This window comes from Arachis ipaensis, chromosome B9 (genome assembly GCF_059453495.1).
Source record: "Arachis ipaensis isolate K30076 ecotype BB chromosome B9, ASM5945349v1, whole genome shotgun sequence".
NCBI classification, from domain to species: domain Eukaryota; kingdom Viridiplantae; phylum Streptophyta; class Magnoliopsida; order Fabales; family Fabaceae; genus Arachis; species Arachis ipaensis.
This window is the reverse complement of record NC_142444.1, coordinates 108,378,775-108,400,679: the sequence shown is the minus strand read 5'-3', so window position 1 is coordinate 108,400,679 and position 21,905 is coordinate 108,378,775. Positions and strand designations below refer to the sequence as shown.

The 21,905-nt window shown below is 35.6% G+C and overlaps 1 non-coding gene and 1 pseudogene across 1 annotated transcript; both read right to left on the bottom strand.

Annotated features, from left to right (window-relative positions):
* Window positions 1-21,905, bottom strand: part of LOC107633182 (uncharacterized) — a 43,600-nt pseudogene that overhangs the window by 6,917 nt on the left and 14,778 nt on the right.
* LOC148545845 (small nucleolar RNA R71) lies at window positions 7,956-8,062 on the bottom strand. The gene has a single exon (XR_015901080.1). It is a non-coding gene; the product is annotated as a small nucleolar RNA R71 (small nucleolar RNA).

The window sequence follows — 21,905 nt, the reverse complement described above, 5'->3', positions numbered from 1 at the left end:
AAATAAATATTTTAAGTATTATATTGGTTTTTATAAAATTTTTTGTGTATAGATTTTAATTTTTTTTTAGGCACGGGCAATCTTTTTTTATAATTGTTTCTTGTAATGATCTTAAATAAATAAATTTTTTAACATTTTATTTAATTATTTTATTTTGTCATGTTTGTGTGAATTATAACAGAGTGATTCAACAAAATATAAAATTTTTTAAATTACCTATTTTATTATTTTTGCTAAAGTTTACATATTTTTCATTTTAATTGGCAAATAAATATTTTAAGTATTTTATTGGTTTTTTTAATTTTTTTTTGTGTATAGATTTTAATTTTTTTTTTGTTAGGCACTGGCACTCTTTTTTTTATAATTGGTTCTTGTAATGATCTTAAATAAATAATTTTTTTAACACCAATTATGTTCACGCTTAATGTTTACTATGAATACATTAATATGCTAACATATAAGAATAAAATAATATTTTTTATAACTTTATTTACCTATTAAAATTATGTCACAATACTAAATATATAAAGAAAAAAAAGTACAATACTAACCAGTTACATTTTCTTCACATCTACTGTTTTGATCAGATCTATTTCCATGAATTTCTGATAGTATGTAAAAAGAACACATGAATAAATTATAAAATTGTTCATTAAATTAAGTCGGTACAGTATCAGTGGTAATTGAGAGATTTCTTTTAAAGAAACAAATCATACAAAATTAAATTGATTGAAAGTAATAGAATACGTAGAATACCCATTAATATCATAATTTTCCAAACTCTGAATAACTAAAAAGAATAGATAGTGTCCATAAAATACAAATACATAATAGGCAGTTTGAGTTCTGAAAAAAGTTACCATTTGAAAAATAATTCAAGTGTAACCATATAATAGATTGATTAAGTGAAGAAATTTTCATTTATTTTTTACAATGATATATATATTTATTAAAAATATTTTAACCTTTTTTGTGTATTAAATAAAACGTTTAAAAGAGTTGTAGAATATTAAAAAATATATGAAACGTAAAATTCTATTAGATATTAATTGGACCACTATTATTATGAGCATCTGAAAAATAGCAATCATATTATTGGAACGACAATAATGTATTTTAAATGATTATATTTGACGGTATTTAATTTTTCTTTAGAGATAAATAATTCGTGAATATAAAAATTATATTAAACTGGTAGCATAATAATTATATTAAAAATAGTAAATTTATCAATTTAAATTTATGTAGTGAAGTAATTAATACTTCTGATATATCTATTTTTTTATAAGGAAAAGTATAAAAAAATATCGAAATATTAATTATTTTTGTTATACAGTGAACAAATTTAAATTACAATTATATTATTAAACACATATATCTAATATAATTTTTTTTATAATGATGCGGCGCGAGAACATTTTATTTATTCTTATAATAATATTATATAGGTCAATAATAGAAGGTTTATTGAATCAAAATTTATGAAAAAAGAAATTACTATTAATTAAATAAATATACAGGAGTTCTATCCATATTTATTACCATTTGGTCTATTACTTGAATAAATTTTGCTTTTATTATGAGTATCTAAAATATTTAAAAAATTTATTATTAACATGAAAAGAATGTGTGTTGACAATTTAAGAGTACATTCGGTGGATAAATTACAGATAAATAGTACTAAGAGTACATTAACATAGAGATATTGTAGAAATAATTCAAATTAAGTGACAAATTAAATTATAGAAAAAAATAAAAAAAAATATACCAGAATTATCTACTAAAATTTAATAATAAATATATTATTAAACATTGAACATATATATTTTTCTTATAATAATACAGTTATAAAAATTGTTTGGCAGTATAATATTATATTAAAAAATTATTAAACTATTTAATAATCGAGATTATTAATTATATAAAGTACATTAAGACAATATAATAATATAAAGTACATTAAGACAATATAATAATATCTATAATAATATTATTTAGGCCAATAATAAAAGATTTATGGAATCAAAATTTAAGGAAAAAATTAAATTATTATTAATTAAGTAAATATAAATATAAATATATAGGATTCCCTCCCATATTTGGACTGTTTGGGAACGACAATAATATATTTTAAATGATTATATTTTACAGTGTATAATTTTTCTTTAGAGATAAATAATTCGTGAATATAAAAATTATATTAAACTGGTAGCATAATAATAATTATATTGAAATAGTAAATTTATCAATTTAAATTTATGTAGTGAAAAAAATAATCACTTCTGATATATTTATTTTTTAGAAGGAAAAGTATTAAAAAAATATCGAAATTATTAACTAATTTTTTTTGTTATACAGTGAAAAAATTTAAGTTACAATAATGGAAGATCTATTGAATCAAAATTTATGAAAAAATAAATTACTATTAATTAAATAAATATACAGGAGTCCTACCCATATTTATTACCATTCGGTCTATTATTTGATTCAGTTTCGCTTTTATTATGAGTATTTAAATATTTAAAAAATTTATTCTTAACATGAAAATAATGTAGGCTGAGAATTTAAGAGTACATTCGAAAGAGTACAGTAACATAGAGATATTGTAGTAATTATTCAAATTAAATGGCGAACTAAATTGTAGAAAAAAAATTAAAAAAATATAGCAGAATTATCTATTAAGTTTTTTTTGTTACAGATTAATAACAAATATATATATTATTAAACAGTGAATATATATATATATATATTTTTTTTTCTTATAATAATACAGTTATAAAAATTTTATATTTGTATGATATTATATTTAAAAATTATTAAACTATTTAATAATTGAGATTATGATGATGTAAAGTACATTTAAGATAATATAATAACATTATTTAGGCCAATAATAAAAAATTTATTGAATCAAAATTTAAGAAAAAAAATATTATTAATTAAATAAATATAAATATAGAATTCCTACCCATATTTGAATCGTTTGGTATATTACTTGAACCAGCTCCAGTGTTATTGTGAGTATCTGTATATGTAAAAAATTCAGTATTAAGAAATAATATAATTTGATAATTTAACGGTACACTCAAGAAATAAATTATACATAATTGGTACGTACTAAGAGTCCAGTAACATAGATATATCGTAAAAAATAATTCATATTAAATAATAAACTAACAATATAAATTTATTAATGAGAAGTATAATTTAGAGTACCTGATATAGAGTATTGTTGAGGAGGTATATTTGTGATATCTTGTAATGGTGTTGCCATGTTAGTTGGTCCACTTGATGTATCGATTTGTTTTCCTCGTCTAATACTTTCTCGGTAACTGGCACGCCTTCTGGCAAGGTGTTGCTGCCTCTGTTCTTCACTCATATTTTGTCTTCGTTGTCTGGCATAATCTTGCCAAGTTCGTCGACCACTTCCACGTGAATCTTCCATTGGTATGTTCTCAACTATAATTAATCAAAGAAACATATAAAAACAGCCATACACTTTTATTTAATGACGAAAAATAAATTACAGTAGATTTTACATTATATTTAGGCGAAGTAAGGAGAATGCAGGAGAAGACAGAGGAGAAATAAAGGAAATTTTTTCTATTATGGAGAGATATGGAGTAACCAGTGAAGTGAGAGACATTAAGAGAAAAAATTGGGAATAATACAATTGACGCAGTAATTGATGTGAGAGGAAGTAACTGATGCAGTAGTGGGGAATTAAGTAGTAGAATTCTGTAACTGATGGGTGATGTGAGAGAAATTAACGTGGAGAAGTTATATTGAGGTGAACGTGGATGGAAATAAAGTAGTAGCTGTAACTGGAGGTAGGTTACTAAAAAGGATAAAAATGGAAAGAAAAATTGGACACCAAACCTCCATGTTTTGGCATTATATATTGTTATAGATATCCAAAATATAAAAAATCCACATGAATAATTTACATCCAATAGAAAACTCTTAATAAAGTTGCTGGAAAAAATATGTGAAAGCTATTTTATTCAGACCGATGTACGGAAAAAAATTTTTAATAATAAACTTCTCTCACTAAGGGTAATATTGGAACTTAAATTTAGACTCCAATTGACATTATATATTGTGTAGGTACCTAGAATATATTAAAAGAATATGATAACAATTTGAAGAGAAAAATTATTTTGTGTAAATTTATTTTAAAAAAATAGACCTATTGAACTATTTTATTTTTATTCTTTAAAAATATATCCAAATAAAAAAAATCTGCAACAATAATTTATATCCAATAAAAAAATCTTAATGAGATTTCTGTGAAAAGATAGGTAGAAATTTTTTTATTTAACGTGACTGATTGAAGAATTTTTTAATAATAAATCTTTCTTAAGAAATAATATTAGAACTTAAATTTAGACATCAATTGTCATTGTATATTGTGTAAATCGGTAAATACCAAGAGTACATTAAAATAATATGATAATAATAATAATCTAAAGAAAAAAATTATTCTTTGTATATTTATTTAAAAAAATTGTCCTATTTAAATTATTTTACTTTTATTCTTTAAAAATCTGCAACAATGATTTATATCCAATAAAAATTTTTAATGAAGTTGCTGTTTAAAATAGATGGAAATTTTTTTATTTAGAGTAACTTGACGATTATACAGGAAAATTCTTTTTAATAATAAATCCCTCTCTTTAATAATAACATTGAAACTTAAGTTTAGACTTCAAAATTTTCGGTATTGCCATTATATATTATTATAAATTTAAAGTACGTTAACATAATATAATAATTATAGCAATATTATTTAGGACAATAATTAAAGATTTATTGAATAAAAAATTAAGAAAAAATATATTATTAAATTAAATAAATATACAAAATTTCTACCCATATTATCATTATTTGGTCTGTTATTTGGACACAGTTTCACTATTATTATGAATATTTGACTACGGAAATATAAATTATATTAGTTTTACGTTATATTTAAGTGAAATGAGAAGGATGTAAAAGAAGATGGATAAGAAAAGAAAAAAGTTTTTCTATTATGCAGTAACAGTAATCTGATATGAGAGATAGCAAAGGAAGAAAGAGATAATTATAGAAGTTCTGTGAATGTGAATGAATGAGATAAGAGAGAATATAAATGTATGTGATAAAAGAGGAGGTGAGGTAGTGAAAGTTTTTTAACGTGAAATAACTGACATATAAGGAATAAATGATTAGAAAGGGCAAAATTGGAAAAGAATGTTGGACACCAAAATATGTTTTGCCATTATATATTGTTATAGATAAAGTAATAGAATAGAATACCCTAAAACCCACTTACATCTAATCTACTTGAACATGTGTGCATATACATATGAGGCACAACCAAAAACACCTATAATGTAGTTGTTCATACCCTGGGTCGAGATGTCCGACTCGGGATGATCGACGACAAGCCGATTGACCTCTTCAGGTCAAGACTATCCGACCTCTTCTCCTAAAACTCGGCCAAATCACCAGGAAAGCCCAAAAAGGGCCCAAAAAGAGGAACACGACCCAAATTCAAGGGCAGCCCAAGCTTAGAAGGATAAGGGCAGTTCCCTTAAAAGTAAAGATGACTTCACTCAAAGATAAGATAAGATAACTATCTTATCCCCAGAAAGATCACTCTACAAATATTATAAATACACTGGTGCACCCATGTATAACTCATACTCTGATTCTACTTAAAACTTGCTCAATACCCTTGCTAACTTAAGCATCGGAGTCCCTTGCAGGTACCACCACCCTCCGGTGACGAAGGATCAGCACCATCCCCAGTCCAACAAATTGGACACGGCGGGTGATAAACCACTATTTTATGGTTTATATTGTGTTTAATTGTGTGGTTTTGTCATGATCCTTGCCCACTTATTCATCAATTTAGCATGCATTTAGATTTCCTTCCTAAATTCAGTACATGTTTGAAAATTGCTTCCTAGAGACTTTAATTATTTACTTTTAATTCTCCTTTATTCCATTCGATGCCGTGATCTGTGTGTCAAGTGTTTCAGGCCTTATAGGGTATGAATGAGATGGAGATTGGAGAGGAAGCTAGCAAAAATGGAAGGAAAACAAGAATTTGAGGAGATAACCAGCGAGAAGTGACGCGGTCGCATGGCTCACGCGACCGCGTGAAGGAGCGCAAATCGCAGCGACGCGGCCGCATGGCTTGCGCGGCCGCGCGGATTGGAAAGCGCAAGCGACGCGGTAGCGTGGACGACGCGAACGCGTGGAGAGGAAAAAGCACAAGCGACGCGCTCGCATGGACGACGCGATTGCGTGACATGTGCGATCTGCATAATCTGCAGAATTTGATGGGGGCGATTTTGGACCTTATTTCGGCCCAGTTTTTGGCCCATAACAGCAAACTAGAGTCAGAGAATATGCAGAAACAACACACACATTCATTCAGTAGTTTTAGATCTAGTTTTTTCACTCTCTTAGGTTTTTCTCTCTAGTTTTTTAGGATTTTAATTTTCAATCGATCTTAGCATTGGAACATTGAGAAGAGTTATTTCCTCATCAAGACTTCATCATTCTAGTTTGTTCTCTTAACTTGGTTTTATTCTTCCATGTTCTTTGTTATGTTCAATTTTGTCATTCAGATACTTTTATGATTAATTAATGCAAGGATTATTTCTCTTTAATTCAATTTCAATTCCAATAATTATGTCTTCTTTTAATTCCCTTTTATGTGCCATGGATTCTTTATTTACAATGCGTGAGTAATTTCATTACTTGATAGGGAGTTGATTAAAAAGAACTCTTGAGTTGGAAGGATTGAAGGAGAAATTTATAGTTGGGTTAAATGTTGGATTGCTATCCTGTCACCAACGCCAATCCCTTTGAACTAAGTGGGTTGTAACTCGTGAATAGATCTGGCAGTCCAACTTGTTTGACTTTCCCTTATCTAGTAAAGGATAACCAAACAGAGTAACCTTTAATTATAAATCAATCTTAAAAATCACTCCATCAATGATAGAGATTCTAACTAATCAATTCCCAGTCAAGGCTTTTATTTATATTATTTAAAATTCCTCAATTTAAATTCCAATTTACTTAGCTCAACTTCTTGGAACATCTGATTAATAAAACAGCACACTTTTCTGTAACTCGTTGGGAGACGACCTGGGACTTAAAACTCCCAGTAATTTTAATTTAAACTCTCTGTGACATATTTCTAAATTGATAGGCAGATTTTCGGTGAGTTAAGAACTATACTCGCAACATAACCATTTTAATAAATTTTTAATTCACCAGCTTCTACTTCCCATCAATTTTTGGCACCGTTGCCGGGGAGTTGCAATAGAGTGCTAATTTTATTAATTAGAATTTATTTATTTGCATTTTATTTAATTTTGCTATTATGAGCTGCATGTTTCTTCCGTCAAATGACACGTTCACTTCCTAATCCGCGCTTGCTAATATTCGATCCTGAAATTGAAAGGACTATTTCACGAATAAGGCGAGAACAGCGTAGGTTAGCCCACTCTGAGGGCGGATCTGAAAGTGAATTTGAGGAAGAAACCAGCCCCCGTTCTACTGATTCAGTTGTTTTACGCGCAGAAAATATGGCAGCTAGAAGAGTTACCATTCAGGAGGAAGGAGCTCCTGATTTTACAATGCAACAGTTTCAAGCGCATCATCCAGCGGTAGCTACCAATTTTGAAATAAAGACCGCACTGCTAAATTTGATGCCCAAGTTTCATGGCCTACTTGCTCAAGAGCCAATCAAGCACTTGAGAGATTTTCAGGCAGCCTGTTCTACTATTAGGCGTGATGGCACTGATGAAACTTCAATTCTGCTGAAAGCTTTTCCGTTCTCTCTTGAGGGAAAAGCAAGAGAGTGGTACTACACTCAACCTCTAGCAAATGTATCCAACTGGGATACACTCAGAAAGGAGTTTCTGGAGAAATTCTTTCCATCTGAAGTTACTGATAAACTGAGGAAGGATATCTCTACAATTGTTCAGGACGACAATGAGACTCTCTTTGAATACTGGGAGCGTTTCAATAATCTTCTGGAAGCATGCCCCCACCACATAATTGACAAGATCGTGCTACTCAGCTATATCACACAAGGTATGAGACCCCAAGATAAGACCACATTGGAAAGTGCCAGCAATGGGTCTATGAAAAAGTACAAGACCACTGATGAAGCATGGCAATTGATCAGTGATTTAGCTGAATCTACTCAGAACCACAGACAGAAGCAAGGTCGTTCAAAAGCTGTTGCAGAAGTATCTTCTGGCATAGAGATTGCTGCTCTAAATTGAAGCATCTGTGAGATGACCAACCTGCTGAAGCAAATGCAGTTGAATTAACAAGCTCAGCAAACTCAACCGCAGCAAAACCAACAACTAGTTCCATAAAGAATTTGCGGAATTTGTGCTGATTACAGCCACTACACTGATGAATACCCGTAGCTCCAACAAGAAGACAACATGGTGGCATCCACTCACAACTTCTATGACCGTCCCAACCAAGGGTACAATCAAAGTGGAAATAATAACCATGGATGGCAGGACAATTCAAACCAGAATTGGAGGGACAACAATAATAGGGGAGGCAGAGATAATCAGGGAAATCAGAGGTGGAATAATAATAACAATAGGCAGTAAAATCAACCTTACCGAGCACCTCACCTAAGGCAAAACCAAGGACCACCGAACAATCAGCAGCAAACCTCTTAGTTTACTCATTCTTCTGTATCTTCTAATGAAGATTTATTACAAGCTTTTGAGAAAAGACAACTGGCCATGGAAAATACCATCGTGAACAATATTAACGCCAGTCTGAATGGTTTCACCTCTACTCTACAAGCTTTATTGACACAACTTGCTTCAGCACAAAATTCCAGTAACCAACCTTCAAGCACCACTGGAATCCCCTCTCAACCATTACCCAATCCGAAGGGAGGCATTAATGCCATCATCCTGAGGTCCGGAACCACACTGCAGGAGAGAAATCAGGAGGAACCAAGCTCACCAGAATACGCCTCAGCTGAAGAGGTGGTAGAAATCGAAGATGTTGAAGAGGAAGAGGACATACAAGACATAACTGAAGAAGAGATAGCTCAACCACAGGAAGAAGCACCAAAAGGCGCAGGCACCACAGAAAACACTACCCCTATTCCATTTCCACAACTTGCAAGGAAGCCCAGGAAGCAGCTGCAACCTGATCCTAAAATGGTAGAAATATTCAAAAAGGTTGAGGTAACTGTTCTCCTTTTTGATGTTATTCAGCAAGTACCTAAATATGCAAAGTTTCTAAAAGACTTATGTATCCATAAAGACAAAATTAATGAATTAGAAACTATTCCTTTAGGTAGTTCTATATCTGCTTTAATGGGAGGATTACCTGAAAAATGTAGTGATCCAGGTCCTTGCATAGTTAGTTGTACTATTGGTGGTGTAGTAATTTATGATTGCATGTGTGATTTAGGAGCATGTGTCAGTATAATGCCTTTGTCTATATATGATGTTTTGAGGCTCCCTCCCTTAAAAAGGTCGGCAGCTCGTTTTGTGTTAGCAGATAAAAGCATTATTACAGTGGCTGGAGTTGCTGAAGATATTTTAGTGAACATTAAAGGGCTCATATTTCCTACTGATTTTTATATCTTGGAGATGCCCCATAATGATTCAGATAAGCCATCATCAATCCTACTTGGAAGACCATTCCTGAAGACATCAAAATTCAAATTGGATGCTTTTTCAGGAACATACTCCTTTGAAATAGATGGCCGCATAGTGATCTTCAATCTGAATGGAGTCATTGACAACCCCCCAGAAGATCGTTCTATCTTCTAGTGTGATGTCATAGACGAGAGTGTAGCTGAAGTTCAAAAAGAAGAGTTTGAAGAGAGGCACACTGGACAAGGTCCAAGTGTGGGGACCCTCTTGACTGACAATGAGGACACTTCGTCATTTTCACAAACCCCAGATAATCCAGAGCCTGCCCATGATCAAAAATTAGAATTGAAACCTCTCCCTCCACATCTCAAATATGCTTACCTTGAGGATGAGCAGAAGCTTCTGGTTATTATTGCAAGAGAACTGACTTCTCAACAAGAAGAGCAGTTACTTGATGTGCTGAGGAAGCATAAGAAAGCAATTGGGTGGAGTTTGGCAGACATATTGGGAATCGACCCTCAAGTATGCGAGCACAGAATATTTTTAGAAGAGGGAGCAAGACTTGTCCGTCAACCCCAGAGAAGATTGAATCCCACCATCTTGGAAGTTGTCAAAAAGGAAGTGACCATATTATTGGAAGCCGGTATCATATATCCCATTTCAGACAGTGAATGGGTAAGCCCAGTACAAGTGGTGCCCAAGAAGTCCGGAGTCACTACCGTGAAGAATGAGCATGGAGAGCTCATAGCAACTAGAGTTCAGAATGCTTGGAGAGTCTGCATTGATTACAGGCGTCTCAACCAAGCTACCCGTAAGGATCACTACCCACTTCCATTCATTGATCAAATGCTGGATCGCCTGTCAGGTAAATCACATTATTGCTTTTTAGATGGTTACACATGTTATTTCCAAATTCATATAGCTCCTGAGGATCAGGAAAAGACTACTTTTATATGTCCTTTTGGGACCTATGCTTATAAGAGAATGCCCTTTGGCTTGTGCAATGCACCAGCTACTTTCCAAATGTGCATGATGAGCCTTTTCTCTGATCTTATTGAGGACTGTATGGAAGTTTTTATGGACGATTTTAGCGTTTATGGTGATTCTTTTAACCTTTGCTTAGATGGATTATCTAGAGTATTAGATAAATGTATTAATACAAACCTTGTATTGAATTTCGAAAAATGCCACTTTATGGTAAAGCAAGGGATTGTATTGGGACATGTGGTATCTAATAATGGCATTTCTGTAGACCCAGCAAAGGTGAATGTTATTTCTAGTTTACCTTATCCCTCTTCTGTGAGGGACGTCCGTTCGTTCCTTGGCCATGCAGGTTTCTACAGGAGATTTATTAAGGACTTTAATAAGGTGGCACTTCCCTTATCCAGATTACTGCAGAAGGACATTGAGTTCGAGTTCAGTGAAGATTGCAAACAAGCATTTGATAAGCTGAAGACTGCTCTAACTCAAGCCCCAATTGTGAGAGGACCCGACTGGAGCCAGCCGTTTGAAATCATGTGCGACGCTTCCAACCATGCAGTAGGAGCAGCGCTGGCTCAGTGTGAAGGTAAGGATCCTTTTGTTATTGCCTATGCGTCTAAGACTTTAGACACTGCCCAGTCCAATTATACTACTAATAAGAAAGAGCTACTTGCTATTGTTTTCGCTCTGGATAAATTCCGAGCTTATTTACTTGGTACTAGAGTGGTAGTGTATTCGGACCATGCAGCTCTAAAGTATTTATTAGCTAAAAAGGAATCCAAACCAAGACTTATACGTTGGATACTGCTGTTACAAGAATTTGATTTAGAAATAAAGGATAGGAGTGGTAATCAAAATTTAGTAGTGGACCACTTGAGTCGCCTTGAACATATTAAGGATGATTCTACTCCTATAGATGATAATTTTCCTTTTGACAACCTGCAAGCAATATCTGAGGTAGTCCCTTGGTACGCACCGGTTGCTAATTATTTAGTTAGCCACACATTTCCTCCACATTTTTCTAAACATCAAAAAGACAAGTTGAAAAGCGAGTCTAAATATTATATATGGGATGACCCATATTTATGGAGATGTGGCGCTGACCAGATAATTAGACGTTGTGTACCTCAATCAGAATTCCAGTCCATTTTAGAGGCCTGTCACTCATCTGAGAGTGGAGGACACTTTGGCCCTCAAAGAACAGCTAGAAAGATCTTAGACTGCGGATTCTGGTGGCCTACTCTTTTTAGAGATGCCGCTGAGTTTTGTAAATCTTGTCACCCATGCCAGAAATTTGGTAACATATCCAAGAGGGATGAGATGCCTCAACAATATATGCTTTTCTGTAAAATTTTTGATGTCTGGGGGATTGACTTCATGGGTCCATTTCCAAATTCTAGTGGATATTTTTATATATTGTTAGCTGTGGATTATGTTTCGAAATGGGTGGAAGCAATTCCTACCCGCACTGTTGATGCTAACACTGTTGTTTCTTTGTGAGAAACCATATTATATGCCGCTTTGGATCACCACGAGCGATCGTGAGCGATCAAGGCACCCATTTTTGTAATAGGAGACTAACAGGATTGATGAAGAAGCATGGGATAATCCATAAAGTTGCAACAGCTTACCATCCCCAAACTAATGGGCAAGCCGAGGTGTCAAACAGAGAAATTAAGCGTATCCTGCAGAAGATAGTAAAGCCTCATAGAAAAGACTGGAGCACCAGACTACAAGATGCACTGTGGGCATACAGAACAGCATACAAGACACCCATTGGGATGAGTCCCTTTCGCATAGTTTATGGAAAAGCTTGCCATCTTCCAGTTGAAATCGAACACAGAGCCTTCTAGGCAGTTAAGGAGTGTAACATGGAAATTGAGAAAGCCAGAACTGAAAGAAAGTTGCAACTACAGGAACTGGAGAACCTTCGCCTAGAAGCTTATGAGAACTCCAGAATATACAAGGAAAAGATGAAAGCTGTGCATGATCAAAACATCAAGAAGAGAGAGTTCCAACCTGGATATTTTGTTATCCTTTACAAATCTCGACTGAGGCTCATGCCCAGTAAGTTGAGATCAAAATGGGAAGGTCCATACAAAATAGAGAAGACTGAACCGTATGGAGTCTATCACCTAAGCCATCCTTCAAGTTCTGAACTTATTAAGGTTAATGGACACCGCCTGAAGCTGTACCATGGTGAGAAGGTGCAGAAAAATAAGGAGCTTGAGATCTTCCACTTGGAAGATCCCCACATAGCAGCAGATTGAGCTAGTGGAGCGTCCAACTTACGGACGCAAAAGCAAAGTGCTTGGTGGGAGACAACCCACCGCGGTATGATCATTCCTTTCTTCACTTTTAGTTTTTTCTTCTTTAATAACTCTTCTCTTTATTAGCGCTTCCGTGCTCTTTCAATTACATGTCTTTATCTTTCTAAAAAAAAAAAAAATTTCGTCGCGCGACGCGATCGCATCAGCGACGCGTCCGCGTGGTAGGAGGAGTAAAGAAAAATAAAAATGAACAGAAAGTTACGCAGGAGGAGCGCTGGAGTCGTGCCAATGGCACAAATTACTCCACGCGACCGCGTTGCTGACGCGACCGCGTCACTTGGACATCATGGCCTCCCACACGACCGCGTGCCTCACGCGACCGCGTGCCTTGCATTTTCGACGTAAAGGGGTGCACAGTGCTATATTGTGCGAGAATGGTGCTGGATTGGTGCTGGAAGCACAATCCTTGTCACGCGACCGCGTCACTGACGCAGCCGTGTCCCCCATCTTATGACGCACACTCACGCGATCGCATGACCCACGCGATCGCGTCGCCCAATTTTGGCAATTAAAATGAATCGAACAGAGAGTTGTGCTGGAGCGAGGCTGCACTCGCGCCAGCAGCGCAACATAGGTCACGCGACCGCGGGACCGACGCGATCGCGTCCCCTTCCCTGACGTGCCCCCATGCGAATGCATACCCCAGGCGGCCGTGTCACATGCGCCGCACAGCTAAACCCCAATTGCCAAATTATCTTATCTTTCTTTCCTCCAAATCTTAATTTTTCTTTTCCCTCCTTCTTTCTTCTTTCCCCCTTCTCCTTTCTATCTCACTCTCTCTCTCTCTCCTCCATTAACAAGGTTTTACCTTCTTCTTCCTTCTTCTCTTTTCTATCATTCTTATTATATTATGTATATATTATTATTTTCTTTTTCTTTTCTTTTTCTTTTCAAACTTTTATTTTCTCTATTCTTCTTTTCCCTTTTTACATGGTGTTAGAAATTTTTTTGAGTCATTATCCCTCACCATATGCTTGTGACTTGTTACAATTTATTTGACAATTATTATTATTATTTTTTCTTAGGGGATTGCTTGCACGTTCAATTTCACACTTTTTACATCTTGTTTAACATGCATGCTATGTGTTTGTGAAAAAGCCTATATGGCATTATGCACTTCTCTATGTTCCTATACTATTCAATGCTTGCTTTTCACAACTTTCCCCTATTATTTTATTAATTGAATTCAATTGTCAATACAAACGTGATGGTTTGTTACAAAGTAATGCTTGGTCTATGCTACTCATGCCCTTTGCCAGCATGCCAATAAACACCTTGCATTCACTTGTCTTTTTATGCACTAGCTATTTCCCATTGATGGCTTTTCATATGTACTCGAGAGCATGTGTTAATGTCATCTACATTTTACTGTGCATCATTCACCCTCTTTTCCGTTTCCTTCCTTGCTGTATCTCTCTTTGCATTTAATTTTCTTTCTCTTCCCTTCTTTCAGGATGGCCCCCAAGAAAGGAAAGGAGAAAGCAACTTCCAGACCACCAGCAAGAAGAGGAACTAAAAGAGCATTAGTGGCAGAGCCTTCTTCAACCGCAGGCAAGCCCTCAACAAAACGAGTCAAGAGGATAATAAAGGTTGACGAAAAGGAGAAAGCCTTTCCAGCAAAGGACGCTGCGCGATTTTCCAATCGCTACTGTGAGCAGATGTTCCCCATCCTGGTAGAAAGGAACTATAACAATGAATACCTTCTTATCCTCCCGTTGATGAGCGGATAATTTATACGCTTTTTGGCATTATTTTTAGTAGAATCTAGTTACTTTTAGGGATGTTTTCATTAGTTTTTATGTTAAATTCACATTTCTGGACTTTACTATGAGTTTGTGTGTTTTTCTGTGATTTCAGGTATTTTCTGGCTGAAATTGAGGGACTTGAGCAAAAATCATATTCAAAGGTTGAAGAAGGACTGCTGATGCTGTTGGATTCTGACCTCCCTGCACTCAAAATGGATTTTCTGGAGCTACAGAACTCAAAATGGCGCGCTTCCAATTGCATTAGAAAGTGGACATTCAGGGCTTCCCAGCAATATATAATAGTCCATACTTTGCCCAAGTTTAGACGATGCAAACTGGCATTCAACGCCAGCTCTTTGCCCAATTCTGGCATCCAGCGCCAGAAACAAGTTGCAAAGTGGAGTTCAACGCCCAAACTGGCACAAAAGCTGGCGTTCGACTCCAAGAATGACCTCTCCACATGTAGACTTCAAGCTCAGCCCAAGCACACACCAAGTGGGCCCCGGAAGTGGATTTATGCATCAATTACTTACTTCTGTAAACCCTAGTAGCTAGTTTATTATAAATAGGACCTTTTACTATTGTATTAGACATCTTTGGAATCATCTTTGGATGCCTGGTTCATAGATCAGAGGGGCTGGCCTCTCGGCCATGCCTAAACCTTTCACTTATGTATTTTTAACGGTAGAGTTTCTACACTCCATAGATTAAGGTGTGGAGCTCTGCTGTTCCTCAAAGATTAATGCAAAGTACTACTATTTTTCTATTCAATTCATCTTATTTCGCTTTTAAGATATTCATTCGCACTTCAACCTGAATGTGATGAACGTGACAATCATCATCATTCCCTATGAACGCGTGCCTGACAACCACTTCCATTCTACGTTCGACTGAATGAGTATCTCTTAGATCTCTTAATCAGAATCTTCGTGGTATAAGCTAGATTGATGGCGGCATTCATGAGAGTCTGGAAAGTCTAAACCTTGTCTGTGGTATTCCGAGTAGGACTCTGGGATTGAATGACTGTGACGAACTTCAAACTCGCGAGTGCTGAGCGTAGTGACAGACGCAAAAGGATAGTAAATCCTATTCCAGTATGAGCGAGAACCTCCAGATGATTAGCCATGCAGTGACAGCGCATCGGACCATTTTCACAGAGAGGAATAGGATGCAGCCATCGACAAGGGTGATGCCTCCAGACGATTAGCCGTGCAGTGACAGAGCATTTGGACCATTTTCCTGAGAGGATTGAAAGTAGCCATTGGCACCGGTGACATCCTTACAAAAAGCCAGCCATGGAAAGGAGTAGGATTGATTGGATGAAGACAGTAGGAAAGCAGAGGTTCAGAGGAACGAAAGCATCTCTATGCGCTTATCTGAAATTCTCACCAATGATTTACATAAGTATTTCTATCCTTATTTTATTATTTTATTTTCGAAAACTCCATAACTGTTTTATATCCGCCTGACTGAGATTTACAAGGTGACCATAGCTTGCTTTTTACCAACAATCTCCGTGGGATCGACCCTTACTCACGTAAGGTTTATTACTTGGACGACCCAGTGCACTTGCTGGTTAGTTGTATCGTAGTTGTGACAAATTATGAATTGAGATTAGAGCACCAAGTTTTTGGAGCCATTACCAGAGATCACAATTTCGTGCACCAAATTTTTGGCGCCGTTGCCGGGGATTGTTCGAGTTTTCGGCAAGCTTTTGGTCCGGTAACATCAGTGCCAAGTTTGATCCGGCAACAACACCAAGTTTTTGGCGCCGTTTCTGGGGATTGTTCGTGTTTGAACAACTGACGGTTCATCTTGTTGCTCAGATTAGGTAATTTTCTTTTTGTTTTATTTTCAAAAAAATTTTTCAAAAATCTTTCAAAAATGTCTCCTTTGTTTTCGAAAAAAAAATTTTAAAATAAAAATGTTTTCAAAAATATAATTTTTCTTCAGAATTTTTAAGAATGAATTCTAGTGTTTCATGAAGCATGCTAAAGCCTGGCTGGCTGTAAAGCCATGTCTAAATTCTTTTGGACTGAGGTCTTGGCTTAAAATTGAATGAATTACACTCATATTTTTACTAAAGCTTGGCTGGCTATTAAGCCATGCCTGACCCTCAGATTGGAGCTTTAGACTAAGAATGCTAGAGTCCTGGAATTCATATTAAAAATTTTGGAATTCTTATTTTTGTTTTTCAAATAATTTTCGAAAAAAATACAAAAAAAATTATAAAATCGTAAAAATAAAAAATATTTATTGTGTTTCTTGTTTGAGTCTTGAGTCATGTTATAAGTTTGGTGTAAATTGCATATTCATCTTGCATTTTTCGAAAAATTCATGCATCATAGTGTTCTTCATGATCTTCAAGTTGTTCTTGGTAAGTCTTCTTGTTTGATCTTTGCATTTGCATGTTTTGTGTCTTTTCTTGTTTTTCATATGCATTCCTGAATTCTTTATGTCTAAGCATTAAAGAATTCTAAGTTTGGTGTCTTGCATGTTTTCTTTGCATTAAAAATTTTTCAAAAATGTGTTCTTGATGTTCATCATAATCTTCATAGTGTTCTTGGTGTTCATCTTGACATTCATAGTATTCTTGCATGCATTCATTGTTTTGATCCATAACTTTCATGCATTGCATCATTTTTCTTGTTTTTCTCTCTCATCATAAAAATTCAAAAATAAAAAAATATCTTTCCCTTTTTCTCTCTTAAAATTTCGAAAATTAGATTTGACTTTTTTAAAAATTTTTAAAATCTAGTTGTTTTCATGAGTCAAATCAAATTTTCAATTTAAAAAAAAATCTTATCTTTTTCAAAATCTTTTTCAAAAATCAAATCCTTTTTCAATTTTTTTTAGTTATTTTCGAAAATTTCAAAAATATTTTTCAAAAATCTTTTTCTTAATTTTACATCATATTTTCGAAAATAACATCATCAATTAATGTTTTGATTCAAAAATTTCAAGTTTGTTACTTACTTGTTAAGAAAGATTCAAACTTTAAGTTCTAGAATCATATCTTGTGATTTCTTGTGAATCAAGTCATTAATTGAGATTTTAAAAATCAAATCTTTTTCAAAAACTAATTTCTATCATATCTTTTCAAAAATATCTTCTTATCTTACCTTTTTCAAAAAAAAAAAAGTGATTGCAAAATATCTTTTCTAACTTCCTAACTTCTTATCTTTTCAAAATTTGTTTCAACTAACTAACTAACTTTTTGTTTGTTTCTTACTTTTTTCAAAACTACCTAACTAACTCTCTCTCTCTAATTTTCGAAAAAATCTTCCCTCTTTTTCAAAATTTCTTTTTAATTAGACTATTTATTTTATTTTTTATTTGAATTTTCGAAAAACTACTAACCTTTTTCAAAAACTATTTTTGAAAATCACTAACTCTTTTTCAAAAATTATTTTCGAAAATTCTCTCCTCCTCTCATCCCCTTCTATTTATTTATTCATCTACTAACACTTCTCTTCATCTCACATCTCTGCTCCTATCATCACCTTTGTGTTTGGATTCTTCATTCTTCTTCACCCCTATTCCTTTTCTTCTTCTACTAACAATAAGGAACCTCTTTACTGTGACATAGAGGATTCCTCTTTTTTTTTCTTTTTCTCTTCTCTTTCTTATGAGCAGGGACAAAGAAAAAGGCATTCTTGTTGAAGCTGATCCAGAACCTGAAAGGACTCTGAAGAGGAAACTAAAAGAAGCTAAATTACAACAATCCAGAGACAACCTTATTGAAAATTTCGAACAAGTAAAGGAGATGGCAGCCGAACCCAACAACAATAATGCAAGGAGAATTCTCGGTGACTTTACTGCACCTAATTCCAATTTACATGGAAGAAGCATCTCCATTCCTGCCATTGGAGCAAATAACTTTGAGCTAAAACCTTAGCTAGTTTCTCTGATGCAGCAGAACTGCAAGTTTCATAGACTTCCATCTGAAGATCCTTTTCAGTTCTTAACTGAATTCTTGCAGATCTGTGATACTGTTAAGACTAATGGAGTAGATCCTGAAGTCTACAGGCTTATGCTTTTCCCTTTTGCTGTAAGAGACAGAGCTAGAGTGTGGTTGGACTCTCAACCCAGAGATAGCCTGAACTCTTGGGATAAGCTGGTCACGGCTTTCTTAGCCAAGTTCTTTCCTCCTCAAAAGCTGAGCAAGCTTAGAGTGGATGTTCAGACCTTCAGACAGAAGGAAGGTAAATCCCTCTATGAAGCTTGGGAAAGATACAAGCAGCTGACCAAAAAGTGTCCTTCTGACATGCTTTCAGAATGGACCATCCTGGATATATTCTATGATGGTTTATCTGAGCTATCAAAGATGTCATTGGATACTTCTGCAGTTGGATCCATTCACCTAAAAAAACGCCTGCAGAAGCTCAAGAACTCATTGACATGGTTGCTAATAACCAGTTCATGTACACTTCTGAGAGGAATCCTGTGAGTAATGGGACGCCTATGAAGAAGGGAGTTCTTGAAATTGATACTCTGAATGCCATATTGGCTCAGAATAAAATATTGACTCAGCAAGTCAATATGATTTCTCAGAGTCTGAATGGAGTGCAAGCTGCATCCAACAGTACTCAAGAGGCTTCTTATGAAGAAGAAGCTTATGATCCTGAAAACCCTGCAATAGCAGAAGTGAATTACTTAGGTGAACCTTATGGAAACACCTATAATCCATCATGGAGAAATCATCCAAATCTCTCATGGATGGATCAAAGGCCTCAACAAGGCTTTAATAATGGTAGAAGATACAGGTTTAATAATAATAAACCTTTTCCATCATCCACTCAGCAACAGAGAGAGAATTCTGAGCAGAATCCATCTAGCTTAGCAAATTTAGTCTCTGATCTATCTAAGGCCACTGTAAGTTTCATGAATGAAACAAGGTCTTCCATTAGAAATTTGGAAGCACAAGTGGGCCAGCTGAGTAAAAGGATCACTGAAATCCCTCCTAGTACTCTCCCAAGCAATACAGAAGAGAATCCAAAAGGAGAGTGCAAGGCCATTGAATTGATCACCATGGCCGAACCTGTAAGGGAAGGAGAGGACGTGAATCCCAAGGAGGAAGACCTCCTGGGACATCCAGTGATTAATAAGGAGCTTCCCTCTGAGGAACCAAAGGAATCAGAGACTCATCTAGAGACCATAGAGATTCCATTGAACCTCCTTATGCCATTCATGAGCGCTGATGAGTATTCCTCTTCTGAAGAGAATGAGGATATTACTGAAGAGCAAGCTGCCAAGTTCCTTGGTGCAATCATGAAGCTGAATGCCAAATTATTTGGTATTGAGACTTGGGAAGATGAACCTCCCTTGTTCACCAATGAACTAAGTGATCTGGATCAACTGACATTGCCTCAGAAGAAACAGGATCCTGGAAAGTTCATAATACCTTGTACCATAGGCACCATGATCTTTAAGGCTCTGTGTGACCTTGGTTCAGGGATAAACCTCATGCCCCTCTCTGTAATAGAGAAACTGGGAATCTATGGGGTGCAAGCTGCTAAAATCTCATTAGAGATGGCAGACAATTCAAGAAAACAGGCTTATGGACAAGTAGAGGACGTGTTAGTAAAGGTTGAAGGCCTTTACATCCCTGCTGATTTCATAGTCCTGGATACTGGAAAGGAAGAGGATGAGTCCATCATCCTAGGAAGACCTTTCCTAGCCACAGCAAGAGCTGTGATTGATGTGGACAGAGGAGAATTGATCCTTCAATTAAATAGGGACAACCTTGTGTTTACAACTCAAGGATCTCTCTCTGCATCCATGGAGAGGAAGCAGAAAAAGCTTCTCTCAAAGCAGAGTCAACCAAAGCCCCCACTGTCAAACTCTAAGTTTGGTGTTGGGAGGCCACAACTAAACTCTAAGTTTGGTGTCAAACCCCCATATCCAAACTCTAAGCTTGGTGTTGGGAGGTCTCAACAAAGCTCTGCACATCTGTGAGGCTCCATGAGAGCCCACTGTCAAGCTATTGACATTAAAGAAGCGCTTGTTGGGAGGCAACCCAATGTTTATTTATCTAATTTTATTTTTGTTTTTCATGTTTTCTTAGGTTCATGATCATGTGGAGTCACAAAATAAACGAAAAATTTAGAAACAGAATCAAAAACAGCGGAAGAAAAATCACACCCTGGAGGAAGCACCTGCCTGGCGTTCAACGCCAGAACAGAGCATGGTTCTGGCGCTGAACGCCTAAAATGGGCATCATCTGGGCGCTGAACGCCAGAATTGCACCCTGGAAAGGAGCTGGCGCTGAACGCCCAGAACAAGCATGGTTCTGGCGTTCAACGCCAGAAATGGGCAACAAATGGGCGTTGAACGCCCAAAATGGGCACCAACCTGGCGCTGAACGCCCAGAGTTGTGTGCAAGGGCATTTTACATGCCTCATTTGGTGCAAGGTTGTAAATCCTTGAACACCTCAGGATCTGTGGACCCCACAGGATCCCCACCTACCTCCACTCACTTCTTCTCACCCCTCTTTCACACAATCCCATAAACACTCTTCCCCAAAACCCTTCACCTATCACCTCCATCTCTCTTCCCTATTAACCCTTCACCACTCACATCCACCCACTCTTCCCCATAAACCTACCCAATAAACTCCACCTACCTTCAAAATTCAAAATTCAATTTCCCACCCAAACCCACCCATATGGCCGAAACTTAACCACCCCTCCCTTCCCTATATAAAGCCTTCCATTCTTCCTCATTTTCACACAACACAACCCTCTCTTCTCTTCTTGGCCAAAACACACCTCCCCCCTCTTCTCCATCTTTTCTTCTTCTTCTTCATCTAATTATTTATTTTCTTGCTCGAGGGCGAGCAATATTCTAAGTTTGGTGTGGTAAAAGCATAAGCTTTTTGTTTTTCCATTACCATTGATGGCACCTAAGACCGGAGAATCCTCTAGAAAAGGGAAAGGGAAGACAAAAACTTCCACCTCCGAGTCATGGGAGATGGAAAGATTCATCTCCAAAGCTCATCAAGACCACTTCTATGATGTTGTGGCCAAGAAGAAGGTGATCCCCGAGGTCCCTTTCAAACTCAAAAGAAATGAGTATCCGGAGATCCGACATGAAATTCAAAGAAGAGGTTGGGAAGTTCTAACAAATCCCATCCAACAAGTCGGCATCCTAATGGTTCAAGAGTTCTATGCCAATGCATGGATCACCAAGAACCATGATC